Genomic DNA, 16,943 nt, shown 5'->3' with positions numbered 1-16,943 from the left:
GAATCCCAGGGGAACCAATATCCTGGCGGGAAAGTTTGCTAAGGCTACTGGGGAGAGTTTAAACTAGAAAGGTTGGGGGGTGGGAATCAAATTGAAGTGACTGAGAGAAAGGAGGTTGGCTCACGAATACAGAAAGCTTGTCGACAGTGTGAGAGGGAGGATAGGCAGGTGATAGAGAAGGGGAGTGCTCAGGCTGAAGGTTTGAGATGTGCCAATTTGACGCAAGGAGTGTTGTGAACAAAGTGGGTGAGCTTAGAGCGTGGATCACTACTGTGATGTAGTGGCCATTACAGAGGCTTGGATGACTTAGGGGCAGGACTGGTTACTTCAAGTGCCGGGTTTCAAATGTTTCAGAAGGGACAAGGAGGGAGGCAAAAGAAGTGGGGGAATGGCACTGTTGATCAGAGATAGTGTCACAGTTGCAGAAAAGATGGATGCCATGGAAGGATTGTCTACTGAGTCTCTGTGAGTGGAGGTTAGGGACAGGAAGGGGGTCAATCAACTTTACTGGGTGTTTTCTATAGGCCGCCCAACAGTAACAGGTATGTTGAGGAGCAGATTGGGAAGCAGATCCTGGAAAGATGTAATAATGACAGAGTTGTCATGATGGGAGATTTTAATTTCCCAAATATTGATTGGAATCTCCCTAGGGTAAGAGTTTAGATGGGAAGGAGTTTGTTAGGTGTGTTCAGAAGGGTTTCTTGACACAGTATGTGGATAAGCCTACAAGAGGAGAGGCAGTACTTTATTTGGTATTGGGAAATGAACCTCATCAGGTGTCAGATCTCTCAGTGGGAGAGCATTTTGGGGATGGTGATCATAATTCTATCTCCTTCACAATAGCATTGGAGAGAGACAGGGTCAAACAAGTTAGAAAAGTGTTTAATTGGAGTAAGGGAAATTATGTGGCTATCAGGCAGGAAATTGGAGGCTTAAATCGGAAAGAGGCTTTGCCAGGGAAATGTACGGAAGAAATGTGGCAAATTTTCAGGGAATATTTGTCTGGAGTTCTACATAGCAACATTGCAATGAGATAGGGAAGTTATGGTAGGTTACAGGAACCATGGTGTACAAAGGCTGTAATTAATCTAGTCAAGAAGAAAAACTTACAAAAGGTTCAGAGATCTAGGTAATGTTAGAGATCTAGAAAAGTATATGGCTAATAGGAAGGATCTTAAGAACGAAATTAGGAGAGGCTGAAGAGGTCATGAGAAGGCCTTGGCAGGCAGGATTAAGGAAAGCCCCAAGGCATTCTACAAGTACGTGAAGAACAAGAGGATAAGACGTGAAAGAATAAGACCTATCAAGTGTGACGGTGGAAAGTTTGTATGGGACTGGAAGAAATAGCAGAGATACTTAATGAATGCTTCACTTCAGTATTCACTGTGGAAAAGCATCTTGATGGTTGTAGTGCAGACTTGCAGCAGACTGAAAAGCTTGAGCATGTAGATATTAAGACAAAGGGTGTGTTGGAGCTTCTGAAAAGCATCAAGTTAGATAAGTCACCGGGACCAGATGGGATGTACCCCAGGCTACTGTGGGAGGCGAGGGAGGAGATTGCTGAACCTCTGGTGATGATCTTTGCATCAGCAATGGAGATGGGAGAAGTTCTGGAGGATTGGAGGACTGTGGATGTTGTTCCTTTATTCAAGAAAGGGAGTAGAGGTAGCCCTGGAAATTATAGCCCAATGAGTCTAACCTCCGTGGTTGGTAAATTGATGGGAAAGATCCTGAGAGGCAGGATTTATGAACATTTGGAGGGGTATAATATGATTAAGAATAGTCAGCATGGCTTTGTCAAAGGCAGATCACACCTTACAAGCCTGATTGAATTTTTTGAACATGTGACTAAACACATTGATGAAGGAAGAGCTGTAGATGTAGTATAGGTGGACATCAGCAAGGCATTTGATAAGGTGCCCCATGTAAGGCTTATTGAGAAAGTGAAGGGGCATGGGATCCAAGGGGATATTGCTTTGTAGATCTCGAATTGGCTTGCCCACAGAAGGCAAAGTGTGGTTATAGATGGGTCATATTCTGCATGGAGGTCAGTTACCAGTGGAGTGCCCCAGGGATCTGTTCTGGGACCCTTACTCTTTGTGATTTTTATAAATGACCTGGATGAGGAAGTGGAGGGATGGATTGGTAAGTTTGCTGATAACACAAAGGTTGGAGGTGTTGTGGATTGTGTGGAGGGATGTCAGAAGTTGCAGCGTGACATTGATAGGGTGCAAGACTGGGCAGAGAAGTGGCAGATGGAGTTCAACCCAGGTAAGTGTGAAGTGGTTCATTTTGGCAGGTCAAATAGGATGGCAGAATATAATATTAATGGTAGGACTCTTGGCAGAGTAGGAGATCAGAAGGATCTTGGCATCTGAGTTCATAGGATGCTCAAAGCAGTTGTGCATGTTGAAGCTGTGGTTAAGAAGGCAGATGGTGTACTGGCCTTCATCAATTGAGGAATTAAGTTTAGGAGTTGAGAGATAATGTTGCAGATATATAGGACCCTGGTCAGACCCCACTTGGAGTACTGTGCTGGTCGCCTCATTACAGGAGGGATGTGGAAGCCATAGAAAGGGTGCAGAGCAGATTTACAAGGATGTTGCCTGGATTGGGGAGCATGTCTTATGAGGATAGGTTGAGGGAGCTCGGCCTTTTCTCCTTGGAGAAACGAAGGATGAGGGGTGACCTGATAGAGATGTATAAGATGTTGAGAGGTATTGATTGAGTGGATAGTCAGAGGCTTACTCCCAGGGCTGAAGTGGTTGCCACAAGAGAACACAGGTTTAAGGCGCTGGGGAGTAGGTACAGAGGAGATATCAGGGGTAAGTTTTTCACTAAGGGAGTGGTGGGTGCACGGAATGGGCTGCCGGCAATGGTGGCGGAGGCAGATTTGATAGGGTCTTTTAAGAGACTTTTAGGTAAGTACGTGGAACTTAGTAAGATAGACGGTTATAGGTAATCTTAATAATCTCTAAGGTAGGGACATGTTCGGCATAACTTTGTGGGCTGAAGGGCCTGTACTGTGCTGTAGTTTTTCTATGTTTCTATGTTCCTCATAGGACAAACTCTTCATTCCAGGAATCATTCTTGTGAATCTCCCCTGGAACCTTTTCAAGGCCAGCACATCCTTCCTTAGTTATGGGGCCCAAAACTGCCCGCAATACTCCAAATGGGGTCTGACCAGAACTTTATACAGCCTCAGAAGTACATCCCTGCTCTTGTATTCTAGCCCCCTCAACATGAATGCTAACATTGCATTTGCCTTCCTAACTGCCGACTGAACCTACATGTTAACCTTAAGAGAATCTTGAACAATGACTCCCAAGTCCCTTTGTGTTTCTGATTTCCTAAGCATTTTCCCATTTAGAAAATAGTCTTTGCCTCCATTCCTCCTTCCAAACTACATAACCTCACACTTTTCCACATTGTATTCCATCTGCCATTTCTTTGTCCACTCTCCTAAGTCTTTCTACAGTTCCCCTGCTTCCTCAATACTACCTGTCTCTCTACATACCTTTGTATCATCTGCAAACTTAGCAACATCCCACAAGCACATTTCTGTAATAGTTAATACATCATAGTTATATGTTGTGACCTGTGCTATCAACTCGCCTATCTTGTTGCAAATGCTCTGAGCATTAGGTAAAATACATTTAGCTTTGATTTTTTTTACAACTCCGGATTGCTCTGTGTTGCATATTTTTGTTTACATTCCTGCCCCATCCTTTGACAGTCAACTTCCTCCTCACTATCCTGTGTCCCTGCTCTTCATATCCGCCTAATTTTTTAAAAACTTTCCATTCTTGGAACCCTCCCTGTTCCTAGTTAGGGCTGTTATATGAGTCTTTGCTGTAAAATAATGTTCATACGCCTGCCTTGCCTATAGTTTTCTATTGTCTTTCTGGATTTTCAGAAGGTGTTTGACAAGGTACCTCACAAGAGGTTATTGCAGAAGGTCAGGGGACATGGAGTTGGGGGTAGGGTGTTAGCGTGGATAGAGGATTGGTTGTCAAATAGGAGGCAGAGAGTGGGGGTCAATGGGTGCTATTCGGATTGGCGGTTGGTGACTAGTGGGGTGCCCCAGGGGTCGGTGCTGGGGCCTCAGCTATTTACCATTTATATAGATGATTTGGAGGAGGGAACCGAGTGTAGGGTGTCGAAATTTGCTGATGACACCAAGACTGGGGGAAAAGGCAAATTGTGCGGAGGGTGTGGAGAGTCTGCAGAAGGATCTAGATAGGCTGGGCGAATGGGCCAGGAAATGGCAAATGGAATTTAATGTTGGCAAGTGTGAGGTGGTCCACTTTGGTAGGAAGAATGGTAGGAAGGACTATTACTTACGGGGCAAAAAACTGCAGCAGGCGACGGTGCAGAGGGACCTCGGGGTCCTTGTGCATGAGTCGCAAAAACCCAGCTCGCAGGTGCAGCAGGTGGTTAGGAAGGCGAATGGGATGCTGGCCTTCATAGCGAGGGGGATTGAATATAAAAGTAGGGAGGTCTTGCTGCAGCTGTATAGGGCATTGGTGAGGCCGCAGCTGGAGTACTGTGTGCAGTTTTGGGCGCCGCACCTGCGCAAGGATATTTTGGCCTTGGAGGGAGTGCAGCAGAGGTTTACTAGGCTGATACCGGAGTTGAGGGGATTGAGCTATGAGGAGGGGATTGAGCTATGAGGAGAGGCTGAATAAACTAGGCTTGTACTCGTTAGAGTTTAGAAGAATGAGGGGAGATCTCATTGAGACGTATAAGATGATGAATGGGATGGATAGGATAGAGGTGGAGAGACTCTTCCCGCTCAAAAAAGACAGTAGGACTAGGGGGCACAGCCTCAAGATAAAGGGGAGGCGGTTTAGAACGGAGTTGAGGAGGAACTTCTTCACTCAAAGGGTGGTGAATCTCTGGAATTCTCTGCCCGTTGAAGTGGTGGAGGCTGCCTTGCTAAATATTTTTAAGAAGCGGGTTGATGGGTTCTTGATAAGAGAGGGGATTAAGGGTTATGGGGAGAGGGCGGGAAAGTGGAACTGAGCCACGACAGATCAGCCATGATCTTATTGAATGGCGGGGCAGGCTCGAAGGGCTAGATGGCCTACTCCTGCTCCTATTTCTTATGTTCTTATGTTCTTATTGACACTCAGGTTGATCACTAATCTGCACTCCTACCTTTAACTTTGACTTCTCAATTTTCCAACTAAAACCTCACCCCCCATTCTTTAGTTTAAAGCCTTCCCTATTTCTTTAGTTATATGGTCCACAAGAACACTGCTCTCAGCATGTTTCAGATGTAGGCTGTCCCAATGGTCCAACCCTCACTTTCCCCAGTACTGAAGCCAATGTCCCACAAACTGATATCCATTTCTCCCCTACCAGTCTTTGAGCCACACTTTCACCTCTCAAATTTTAAACACTTGGCCAATTTGCAACTGGCTCAGATAATAATCCAGACCTTGGAGGTTCTGTTCTTTAGTTTAATGTATAATTCCTCAGACTGCCAATGCAAAACCTCTTCCCTCATTCTATGTATGTTGTTGGTGCCTACATGGATCATGACTACTGCATCCTCGCCCTTCCCACTGCAAGTTCTTCTCCCTAGCCCTATTGCAGAGCAGATGTTAGAATGCTAGAATCCTACAGTGCAGAAGGAGGCCATTCAGCCCATTGAGTCTGCACCAACCATAATCCCACCCAGGCCCTGTCCCCACAACCCTATGCATTTACCATAGTAGTCCCCCTGACACTAAAGGGAAATTTAGCATGGCCAATCCACCTAACCTGCACATCTTTGGACTGTGGGAGAAAACTGCAGCACCTGAAGGAAACCCGTAGGGAATGTGTAAACTCGACACAGACAGTGATCCAAACTGGGAATTGAACCCGGGTCCCTGACGCTGTGAGGCAGCAGTGCTAACCACTGTGCTGTCTGGACCCCTGCACTGGACAGGCAATACAGCCTTCAAGACTCTTGAATCTGGCTCGAGAGAACAGTGTCTGTTCCCAATTGTACTATCCCCAACTATGTAACATTTCTCTTTTCTGCCACCACTTGAACAGCTCCCTGAACCATGCTGTCAAGGTCAGTTTACTCATCCTTCCGACGGTCGCATCTCTCATTCACACAAGGAGCAAAAATATTTTACCTGTTGGACAAGGACAAGGGTTGAGGCTCTTGCAGTGCTATCCCTTGGATCCCTCTATTGCCTCATTCACAATCACACTCACCTGCTCTGCCCTGGTTAATCTAAGAAATATGACTGCCTCCTGAAACACAGCGTCCAGGTACCCCCTCCCCTTCACTGATGTGTTGCAGCATCTGAAGCTCATTAACTCTGAGCTGCAGTTCATTGAGCAACCAACACTTACTCCAGAAGTGTTCATGAGGAACTACAATGGGTCCACCAGCTCCCACATCATGCAGGTACGACACGTCGTCTTACCTCCCCATTCCTAGTTTTTAACTAAAAAAAAATCAACTGGCTTTTAAATATTCAATCTGTAAAAGACTTTTCCTGATTGCCTTTAATCTAATAGTAATTTAGAATGGGAATTCAAGTTAGCAGTTACTTACCAGCCAATTAATTCTTTTTTGTTTTTATTCCATTTCAATCAAATCAAGTCCAATTCAGAGTCTCAACAAGTTGAGACATTCCCAATCCAAGATGACAAGACAGGGCTCTCACCTCCTGTCTTGGGCTTGATCTATATGATCCAAGCTGGTTGGAGTAGGCATAGCACCTCCTCCAAGGCTTGATCTCATTTGCATCTTAGCCAAAAGGCCGAGATGCTGCTTTTAAAAATTGCTTCAAGTGAAGCCACAATGTAAACTAATGACTTCAACCAAGCACAGCATGTCGATACTACACTTGATCTTAGCCGAAAGGCTGAGAACCAATACCCAACTAAATTACTGTTTTCCTGTGATGCTGCAATGTGGCTCTTGCAGCTCCTATTGTAGCTGCTCCCAGAAGGCAAGCCCGTGCTCTCCCCTTATGCTCATTACTGAAGTTTAGGCTCTCTCTCTCTGTGCTCTTTACCTCCCCTCTCTTCCCAAGCTCTTCATTCAAGCCTCGCCTCTCTCCACATTCTGTATTTAAGTCTCACCCCTCTCTCCGGGCTCTGTATTCAAGTCTCACCTTTTTGTCTATGTTCTGTATTCAAGTCTAGCCTCTGTCTCCACACTTTTATTCAAGTCTAGCCTCGCTGTCTGCATTCTTTATTGAAATCTTGCCTCTCTCTGTGCTCTTTATTGACATCTCATCTCTCTCTCTACCGCATTTTTATTGACGATCTGTGCACAACGAATCTAAAATTATTCCATTCAGAGATAAACAGAGCAACGACGAATCCAGATTCAAAGCAGGCAGTGTTGAACAGAGAGAAAACAAATTGAGAATCACAGCATGCAGATCTTAAAAGAGCAACATCCACTGGGGAATGCATGCATGGATTAACACAGTAACAACACATGAGAATCAAAGAACACAGACATGAACGGACACCAACAAATCCAGAACCACAACATGCAGACCTGAGCCGAGTAACAACAGATTCAGAATAACACATGTACACCAAAACAAATCTGGATTCACAGCACGGAGACCTGAAAAGAACAACAAATCCAGAATCACAGCATGCAGAACTCAGCAGAGGAACAAGAAATTTTGAATTACAGCAGGTCAACATGAAAATAGCAATGGTAAATTCAGAATCTCAGCATGCAGACCCGAACAGGGGAATAACAAATCCAGAATGACAGCACAAAAGTGAACGGACAAGAACAAATCAATAATTGCAGTATGCAGACCTGAACCAATCAAAAACAAATCCAGAATCACAGCACGCAGCCCTGAAGAGAGCAACAACTAATCAGTAATATCAGTCCTCATGCCTGAAGCAAGCAACAACAAATTTTGATTCTCTACATGTAGACTGTAACAGAGCAGCAAAACAAAAAATGAAGAACCCTCAGCACAGAAGTAAATCTAGATACCCAGCATTCAGTCCTGAACAGGGCAACAACAAATACAGAATCACAGCACACAGACATGAACAGAACAATAATTCTAGGATCACAGCATGCAGAACTCAGCAGAGCAACAAAAAATCTAAACTTGCAGCATGCAGTTAAGTAACTCCTCAGGGGCTAGTGTCCCTTCACCAGATTTCCTTTATTTTCAAACCTTATTTCATTTATAGAGTTCTTCTGATACAGCATCAGAATCCAGAGTGCCAGAACATCTGACTCTTCCATTTCTATACATTTGAAACTCCTGATTGAGCAGGTGATTATGATCTCAAACAGGGAGTTTATACTGCAACAGGCCAACCTTCAATGCCTTAATGAAGTCATTACGCCCCTCCCCCACTATATCTAAGGAATCTCAGCTATTCATTCACCTCATGAGTCTCTTTTGATGTGTCAACGCTGGATCCATTTCCTCCAACTCGGCATTTGAACTAGAAGGACAGTATCTAACAGGTGCCCATCTGTTACAACATGAGTGCCGGAGTTGTAGTTCGCCCCCTTCTTTGGGTAACAGAGAAGTAGCCACAGCTTTGTCTGCAGTATCCATTTCAGACTCAGAGGTTCGAACTACAGGCATAGGAAGGCGGGGCTGGCTGGTCGGGGAGGACTCTTCTCAGCTTGCTGTGCAATGTTGGCTCAGGGACAAACTGTGATTTCAGGGCAAGTGCCTGATCCAGATGTTTTTTTCCAGGATGGCTTCACCCACAGGTATTCTTTAGGATACAGGGCCCATCCTGGGTTCAACTGATGCAGATAACCATGCTGGACCATTTGCGTAATGTGTTATCCAAATTTTTTCATCAGCCTCCAATTGCCTTTCCTGGTGATATTGTGGCCTTTGCATTGGGCTTCTTGTTGATTTTCTACTTCCCTCTAGGTTTGGGAATAGTAAGCTTAACCTGGTGTGGAGTCGTCTGCCTATGAGTAATTCTGTGGGTGCTATTCCCGAAGTGGTATCATCAAATAGCCAACGGGAGAGATTGGTGTCCATAGATGCTGCTGGCTGTTTTTTGAACACAGCTTTTGAAGTCTGGATCTGATATGTCGAATCCTATTTGACTTTATGAATCAGGTGAGCTCCTGATTGGTGAAAGCCAGTCCATATTCAGAGACTAGCACCTCTCAGATCCCATGTGTCGCAAATGAAGTGCAAAGTTTCTCTATCGTTATTGTTGAGGTCAGCGAATACACCCAATGGATGTCCATCCACCTCGAGTGGTGTCTACCATGATCAAGAGCATTGAGCTCATGAATGAGCCAGCATAATCCACGTGCAGCCGAGTCAATGGACTACTTGCCCATTCCCACAAGTGTAGAGGAGCTGCCGGTGGCAACTTTCGTCCTTGCTGGCATTCCTAGTACTGACCCACAAGCACTGCTATGTTAGCGTCTACTCTAGGCCACCAAACATAGCTCCTGGCCAGCGTCTTCATTTTGGACACTACTGGATGGCTGTGATGTAGTTCAGCCAGTATGGCATGGTGGCCCCATTCGCAACAATCACTCGTGCCCCCCATAGCAGTTTTCTGTCTTCTACTGTCAGCTGCTCACTTCTATTCCAATAAGGGTGGAACTGGGGCTCTGCTGGCCTTTCCATTTACCCCATCAATATTAAGTGTTTAACTTTTGCAAGTATGGGGTCCATTTGTGTGTATTAAGTGCGGCCACTGGGAGAGTATCCAGAAAATTCATAGCCATTACTGCCTCTTTTCTACTTGGGGTACCATCATTGTGTTGTTTGCTAAAGATAACCTCTTTAGAGCATCTGCATTTGCCACTCGACCTCCCGGCAGATGCTCCAAATGGTAGTTATGAGTCACCAAAAATAATGTCCATCACTGGATCTGAGCCGATGCTATTGGTGGTACCACCTTGTCCCCTCTTAGTAGTCCTATAATGGCTTGTAATTGGCAACAATCACAAATTTCTGCACACAAAGATATTAATTAAATTTCTTCACTCCAAATATTACTGCCAGCCCTTCTTTTTCAATACGGGCATACTTTCTTTCTGCCAAGGTCCTGGAAGCATGGGCTATTCCTCTCCAATTGGCCATCCATGTGCTAATACTGCTCCGATGCCATGTGGAGACGTATCACAGGTTAGCACTAACTCCTTTCTGGGATCGTAATATGCTAAGACATTTGACAATGACAACTGTTGTTTTATTTTCTTGAAAGTAAGGTGTTGAGAGGTAGTGAACCATTCCAAGGTTGACCATTTTTATTAAGCAGGTGATGGAGTGGAACAAAGATGGAGGCCCAATTTTGTATGAATTTTCTGTGGTATGTCGCCAGCCCTAAAAACAGCCATAACTCCTGGATTGAGATGGGAGCATCTTTAATCCGCCACACTTGGCCCTCCAAATGACATAGACCTGACCTGTCCACTTTATAACCCAGATAGATCATTTGTGGTACCAAGAAGATGCATCTCTCCTCCTTAACCACATGCACGCTCTGGAAAAATGACTACGGACTTCCTCCAGGTTCGTAGGTATTCCGCCTTTGGTTAATCTGTAATGAGATCATCCAGATAAATAGCCATCTGAGGTAAACCCTGAATATGTTCTCCAGAAAATTGAACAGGCTGATGATACCCCAAAAGGTAATCTTGTGTTTTGATAAAGGCCCTTTAAAATATTGATTGTGGAATTTTTCTGTGAATCCTCATCCAGCTATAGCTGCAAATAAGTAAGGCTCATATCTAATTTCCAGAATAAGAATCCCTTTGTCAACTTTGCTCGCAAATCCTCTATCTGGGGAATAGGTACTTGTCCAGTTGTGAATAGTGGCTCATTGTTTGCTTAAAGTCCCCACAAAGGTGGACTGAACCATCTGGTTTCAAAATGGGCACTACTGATGCAGCCCATTCCAAAAACTGGACAGGTTTTATGATACCTTCTCATTCTAGTTTTATAATTTCTGTTTCCACTTTTTCCCCTTAAAACAAATAGTATTGGATGGGCCTTGCACAATCAAGGGACTGCATCCTGCTCAACATGAGATATCATTTAACTTCTGGGTAATTGAGCAGGACTTCGATCAAGTAACCATTTTCTAACTGGAAGATGCTTACCCAATCCAGGTGAATTTCATTCAGCAGTTTCTCCCCATTGGGATTTGACCCGAGCCTTCCAATACCATTAATGGTAGCTTAACCAGTTGCTTTTCATAAAAGACAGGAACAAAGGTTGTCTCCACAACTCTCAGATGTCCCTCTGTGTCAATCCTCAGTTTTGCTGAAGTCTTGGTTAAGGTTAAGGGTTGGAGTCCACTCTGAATTTTACTGAACACTGATTCTCCTATCACAGATACGGCCATGCCTGTACTGACCTCCATTAATGCCAGACATCCATTTAATCTTATGGTTATCTTAATTGATTTCAATTTGGATATTGCTATACAGTTTAATTGTTCTTCGTCAGATGTAGGTGGACATTGTAGGGTGTGCACACTCTTTACACCAACCTGCGCCCTTTTCCTAAATTTAGGTCTTGCAAACTTATTTTGCTGCTCTGACTCCACATACCTTCAGCAGTTACAATGCCTTGCTGGACTGGATTCTAAAGGCACTGTTAATGTCTGGTCAAAGCTTAGCTTTGTTTTGTGATAAGATCAGCTATAGTGCCTGTTTGCAGTCTATTTGGGCTTCTGACAACAATCATTTTTTGGATAGTCACATTATTTATCTCACATGCCAAATGGTCTCTTAGCATCTCATTAAGTATCAACCCAAACTCACAAGTTTCTGCCAGCCATCTCAACCTTGTTAAGAAACACATGACAGATTCTTCTGTCTCCTTGATCACTGAGTAAAACCAGTACCTTCTCAGATTCAGAGGTGGTTTAGGGTCATAATATTCCTTCATTAATTCCTGGAAGGTTTTGGCATCTGGCGCTTCTGGGAGGGTTAAGCTGTGAATAATGGCAAATGCTGTTGGTCCACAAGTGGTCAGAAGAATGATCTGTTGCTTTTCATCTGTCCGAATGTCATTAGCCCTAAAAAAAAGTAACGCACGTGTTCTACATATTAGGCTCAGTGCTCCACAGCAAGGTTAAAAGAGTCCAATTTCCCAAACAGGAGCATGATGCCTAAAGATCACCTTCTCCCACTGTATGAATGGCTGTTAAAGAGCATGTTCTCTCAGGTCGTTCTTTTCCTTCGTTACCACTAAAATAGCTCCTCAGTGTCCCTTCACTGGACTCCCCTTATTTTCAAATCCTATTTCATTCATAGAGCGCTTCTGGTAAAACATCAGAATCCAGAGACACACTCCTAATTATATACACACACGAGACTCCCTGGTTGGGCAGGCAATTATGACCTCAATGAGGGACCTCATACTCCAAGAGGCCAATCTTCATTGCCTCGTTGAAGTCATGACATGCAGATCTGAACAGACAGTGACAAATCCAGAAATCATAGCATGCAGACCAGAATAGAGCAACAACAAATCTAAAAACTCAGCATGTATACCTAATCCAATTCACAGCATATCAAGAATCACTAAGTAAATTTCAATACAGCAACAACAAATCTAGGTTCACAGCAAATTGACTTGAATAGCTGAACATCAGATCCAGAAAGACAACATGCAGATGTGAACCAAATTACAAGAGATCCCGAATCACAGCATGTACACCTCAAGAGTGCTAAAATAAATGTTGAATCACAGCATGCAGCGCACAAACAAATGGAGAATCACAGCATGCAGAACTGAGCAGAGCAACAAGAAATCCAGAATCACTTGAACAGAGGAAAATCAGATCCAGAAAAACAGCATGCAGATGTGAACCAAACCACAGAAAATCCTGAATAACTGCATGCAAACTTGAACAGAGCAACAACAAATCTAGAATCACTGTGCTCTGACTTGAACGAGGAACATCAGATCCAGAAACACAGCATGCAGATGTGAACTGAACCACAGCAAACCTAGAACCATAACATGCAAGCCTGAACAGAACAACAGCGAATCCAGAATATGAGCCCTCAGACCTGAACCAAGCAGAAACAAATCCAGAATCACAGCACACAGACCAGAAAAAAAGTAACAGCAGAGCAGAAATATCAGCTCTCAGGCCTAAACAAAGAAGCAACAAACTTAGAATCACTGCCTGCAGACCAGAACAGAACAAGAACAAATCCAGAATCGCAGCAGCATGTAGACCTGAACAGAGCAATAATAAATCCAGAATCACAGCAGCATGTAGACCTGAACAGAGCAACAACAAATCCAGAATCACAGCATCATGTAGACCTGAAGACAGCAACAAATCCAGAATCAGAGCAGCATGTAGATCTGAACAGTGCAAGAACAAATCCAAAACCACAACATGTAGACCTGAATAGTGCAACAACAAATCCAAAACCACAGCATGTAGACCTGAACAGAGCAACAACAAATCCAGAATCATAGCAACATGTAGACCTGAACAGTACAACAACAAATCCAGAATCACAGCAGTATGTAGACCAGAACAGTGCAACAACAAATCCAAAACCACAGCATGTAGACCTGAACAGTGCAATAACAAATCCAAAATCACAGCATGTATACCTGAACAGAGCAACAACAAATCCAGAACCACAGCATGTAGACCTGAACAGAGCAACAACAAATCCAGAATCACAGCAGGCAGACCTCAACAGAGCAACAACAAATCTGTTGATCAACATAGCAGGCTGGGAAGATAGCGCATGAGGCTTTTTTGTTGGACATGAACTGGTCTTGTGCCAAAAGCCATCTGCCCAGCTGTGTTTTGCTGATTTAAATATTAATTACATTTCATATTTGCGTTTTAAAACATGTCCAAAGAACAGGTCTGAAATTCTCCATTTTCTTACTCTTCAGCATTTAGGATGCGTTCTGATGGCCTTTTCTTGCCCATTGTTTGGTGAGATGAGGTGGTAAGATCACATGGGAAGCAAAAAGTCAGAAACTCGCCCCTTTTCATTCTGCTTCCCATCTTATCAGGCACCTTTTTTGGGCTTGAACAGAATCACGCTCAAAATGGGTAAGACATTAATTGTATGTATTTCAATGCATTTCAATATGATAGACAAGTTTGCCATCCATTCGTCCCATCTCACATCAACCACCTCATCAGTGAGATGTCATACTGGCGAGAATTACAGCTGCTTGATACAAATGTGGTTTAGACACAGCAGTGATGAAGCAGAGTGAGGAAGTGAGTATCACTGAGCAATAACATCTAGGTTGTTCCAGAGATGGGGTGAGGGACTTGCATGGATGATTGGAGGGGGCGATTGTTCTGGTAGGGGGTCCCACAGTCACTGCTAGCCTGGGGCTTGTGCCATATGAATCCCTGCTGCCTATTGAATGACTACCGGGGGTTTGCATTTGAGTTCCACTGCCGTCCCACTGATGTTACCACGGCAATCCTGCTATCTGCCTGCTGGACAGGTTCTGCAGCTGACATCCCATCACAGGCCTCACTAACAGTAACAAACAGCAGGCCTGGCATCTGCTGCTCCAATCAAGGGAACTCTGCAGGTGTTACCATGGCTCTTCACACTCCATGGACTCAGCAGTGCTGCCCTCGATGGGAACCCATCTTGCGCTAGTCATTAGGCTGCCCTCCCCCAATCTGTCTGAACTGCTAGCCATTCTTGGAAGCCACAGACATCCAGGTGGATGCATCCATGCCTATGTATCAAGGGTTCATAGTATGGACCCCCGCATAGCCACCCATATACTCTCTGTGTACCCCATGTGGAGGGTGCAGTGCCAGTTGCCAACAATATGTTTCTAAGTCAGAATGGTGAGTGACTTGGAGGTGAACTTGCAAGTGATGTGTTTCCATCTATCTGCTCCCCTGTCGGTCAGAGGCAGGAGGACCAGGCACAGAGGATACAGGGACACTGGCAGTTCAGTCCATGCATGTCCTTCGAAGAATTCCCTCAGTTGGTGGAGTTGGTATCATTCTGGAGTTGGTGTCAGTGCAGTGCCAGTTGGTGCAACCAACACTGTACCCTCCACATGGGGTACACAGAGAGCATATGGGTAGCTATGCGGAGGTCCCCATTATGGAAGTGGTTGTGAGTTTGGAAGGTGCTGTCTAAGGGTATTTGGTGAATTGCTGCAATGCAGATAGTACACACTGCTGCTACTGAGCATCAGTTGTGAAGGGAATGGATATTTGTGGATATGGTGTTAATCAAGTGGACTGCTTTGTCCTGGATTGTGTCAAGCTTCTTGAGTGTTGTTGAAACAGCATCATCAAGGCAACTGGGGAGTATTCTATTACACTGCTGACATGTGCCTTGTAGATAGTGGACAGGTTTTCAGGAGTAAGAAAGTTAGTTACATGCCACAGTTTTCCTAGCCTTTTATAGCCACTGTGTTTATGTGGTGAATCCAATTGACTTTCTGGTCATTGGTAACCCCAAGGATGTTGACAGTGGGGGATTCAGCGATGGCAACACCATTGAATGTCAAGAGGCAGTAGTTAGATTGTCTCTAACTGGGGATGGTGATTGCCTGGCATTTGAGTGGCATGAATGTTACTTGACATTTGTCAGCCCAAGCCTGGATATTGTCAAGATCGTGTTGCATTTGAACATGGACTCCTTCAGTATCTGACGAGTCATGAATAGTGCAGAACACAGTGCAATCAAGATCATCGGCAAACATCATCACTTCTGACTATTGGATATTAGATAAACAGTATGTCAAATCTGTGGAGTTAAACCTCCCCCCGGCCCCTCAGAGCCCAAGGCCTGGTGCCAAGGATGTCAGTGGTTTCTTCAAAAGGTATAAGTGATTTAACTTCCTCTTTCATAGACCACTTATTCCCTTTGAAAAGCCATAGCCATATTTCAGACTTTATAGTCTCTGTTATCATTGCAGTTAGGAACAATAGAGATACTGGAGATGTGTTCAAGTGTGAAGGGAGATATAAAGTGAGAAGGGATTCAGCTAACTGAATCCTGAGTAGAAATCCACTAAGCTGTCAATGGAAGCCTCTTTAAAGAACTGCACTACGAAATTGACAGAGATCAAGGGTTTCCAATGGAGTACCGAGGGATTCAAATGTTTCAACTTGCTAAGAAGGCTCAGTGACTTCAAATCAAAGCCATGGGAATAGACTGAGACTAAGTGCAAAGCTGTGGAGAATGGACCCTCCCTCCCACCCCCGGTGAAATTGACATCCCCTCTCTGTGAGAGGACTTCAAAAGAGTCTTCTCGCACGTGCAGGTTCTTACAGGGAGAAAGGGAAATCTCTATTGCAGAATGGAGCGCTGCAGTGATATTAAAGGCTGCCAGCTGACCGGAGGGCATGGGAATTAAAGTGATTGGGGCCACTTCAAGATTTTCACAGCTGACAGGCCAGAATTAAGATGTCGACCATAGGGCTGCCTTAAATGATCATGCCGGGGTGATCTTCAGGTTTGCCAGAGCTAGAAGTAGCAGTCCAGCCAAGAGAACCCTATCCCAGGTAAGACTGGCAAGGTCAATCCCTTACCTCCAGCCTGAGCTCACCCAAACTCAAGGCCTCTTGAACCATTGCTCTGTAGCCTGGCAGCAGCAGAAGGGCAAATGGCCACTGGACCTATCTCATTGACCACCCCACATTCAGGGCCCAAGGCAATAGGTCAGGGTGTCAGTGCCACGGTGCCAGGGGACAGTGTGCTTTTGGCACTGCCAAGGCATGTGACCTGAGGGTGGGCCAAGTTGCAGCAATTGGGGAGGGTGGTGGTGGTCTGAGGGGGGCAATACCTGCTATTTGTGCATGGGGGCAAGGTGCCCCTACTCACTGACGAAATGGTGATGCTCCCTAGTCAATGTGGAGATCAGCATTTCATTTTTTGGTGGGAAAGAGGCCTGCCTCCAACCAAAAGGGTGCCCCACTCTTTGAACAGCTGGACTGACTGATGAATTTCTTGAGATGGCCTC

The 16,943-nt window shown here is 44.7% G+C and overlaps 1 protein-coding gene and 1 non-coding gene across 2 annotated transcripts in view; both read right to left on the bottom strand.

Annotated features, from left to right (window-relative positions):
- nalf1b (NALCN channel auxiliary factor 1b) overlaps positions 1 to 16,943 on the bottom strand; it is an 828,435-nt gene that overhangs the window by 134,099 nt on the left and 677,393 nt on the right. The gene's annotated exons all lie outside the window — the stretch shown is intronic.
- Positions 6,689 to 6,887, bottom strand: LOC145349566 (U2 spliceosomal RNA). Its single transcript, XR_013888091.1, has one exon. It is a non-coding gene; the product is annotated as a U2 spliceosomal RNA (small nuclear RNA).

The sequence above is a fragment of the Carcharhinus amblyrhynchos genome, chromosome 10 (assembly GCF_965287045.1).
Source record: "Carcharhinus amblyrhynchos chromosome 10, sCarAmb.v2.hapA, whole genome shotgun sequence".
Classification (NCBI taxonomy): domain Eukaryota; kingdom Metazoa; phylum Chordata; class Chondrichthyes; order Carcharhiniformes; family Carcharhinidae; genus Carcharhinus; species Carcharhinus amblyrhynchos.
The sequence above is the reverse complement of the archived record's forward strand: the minus strand, read 5'-3'. Positions and strand labels throughout refer to the sequence as shown.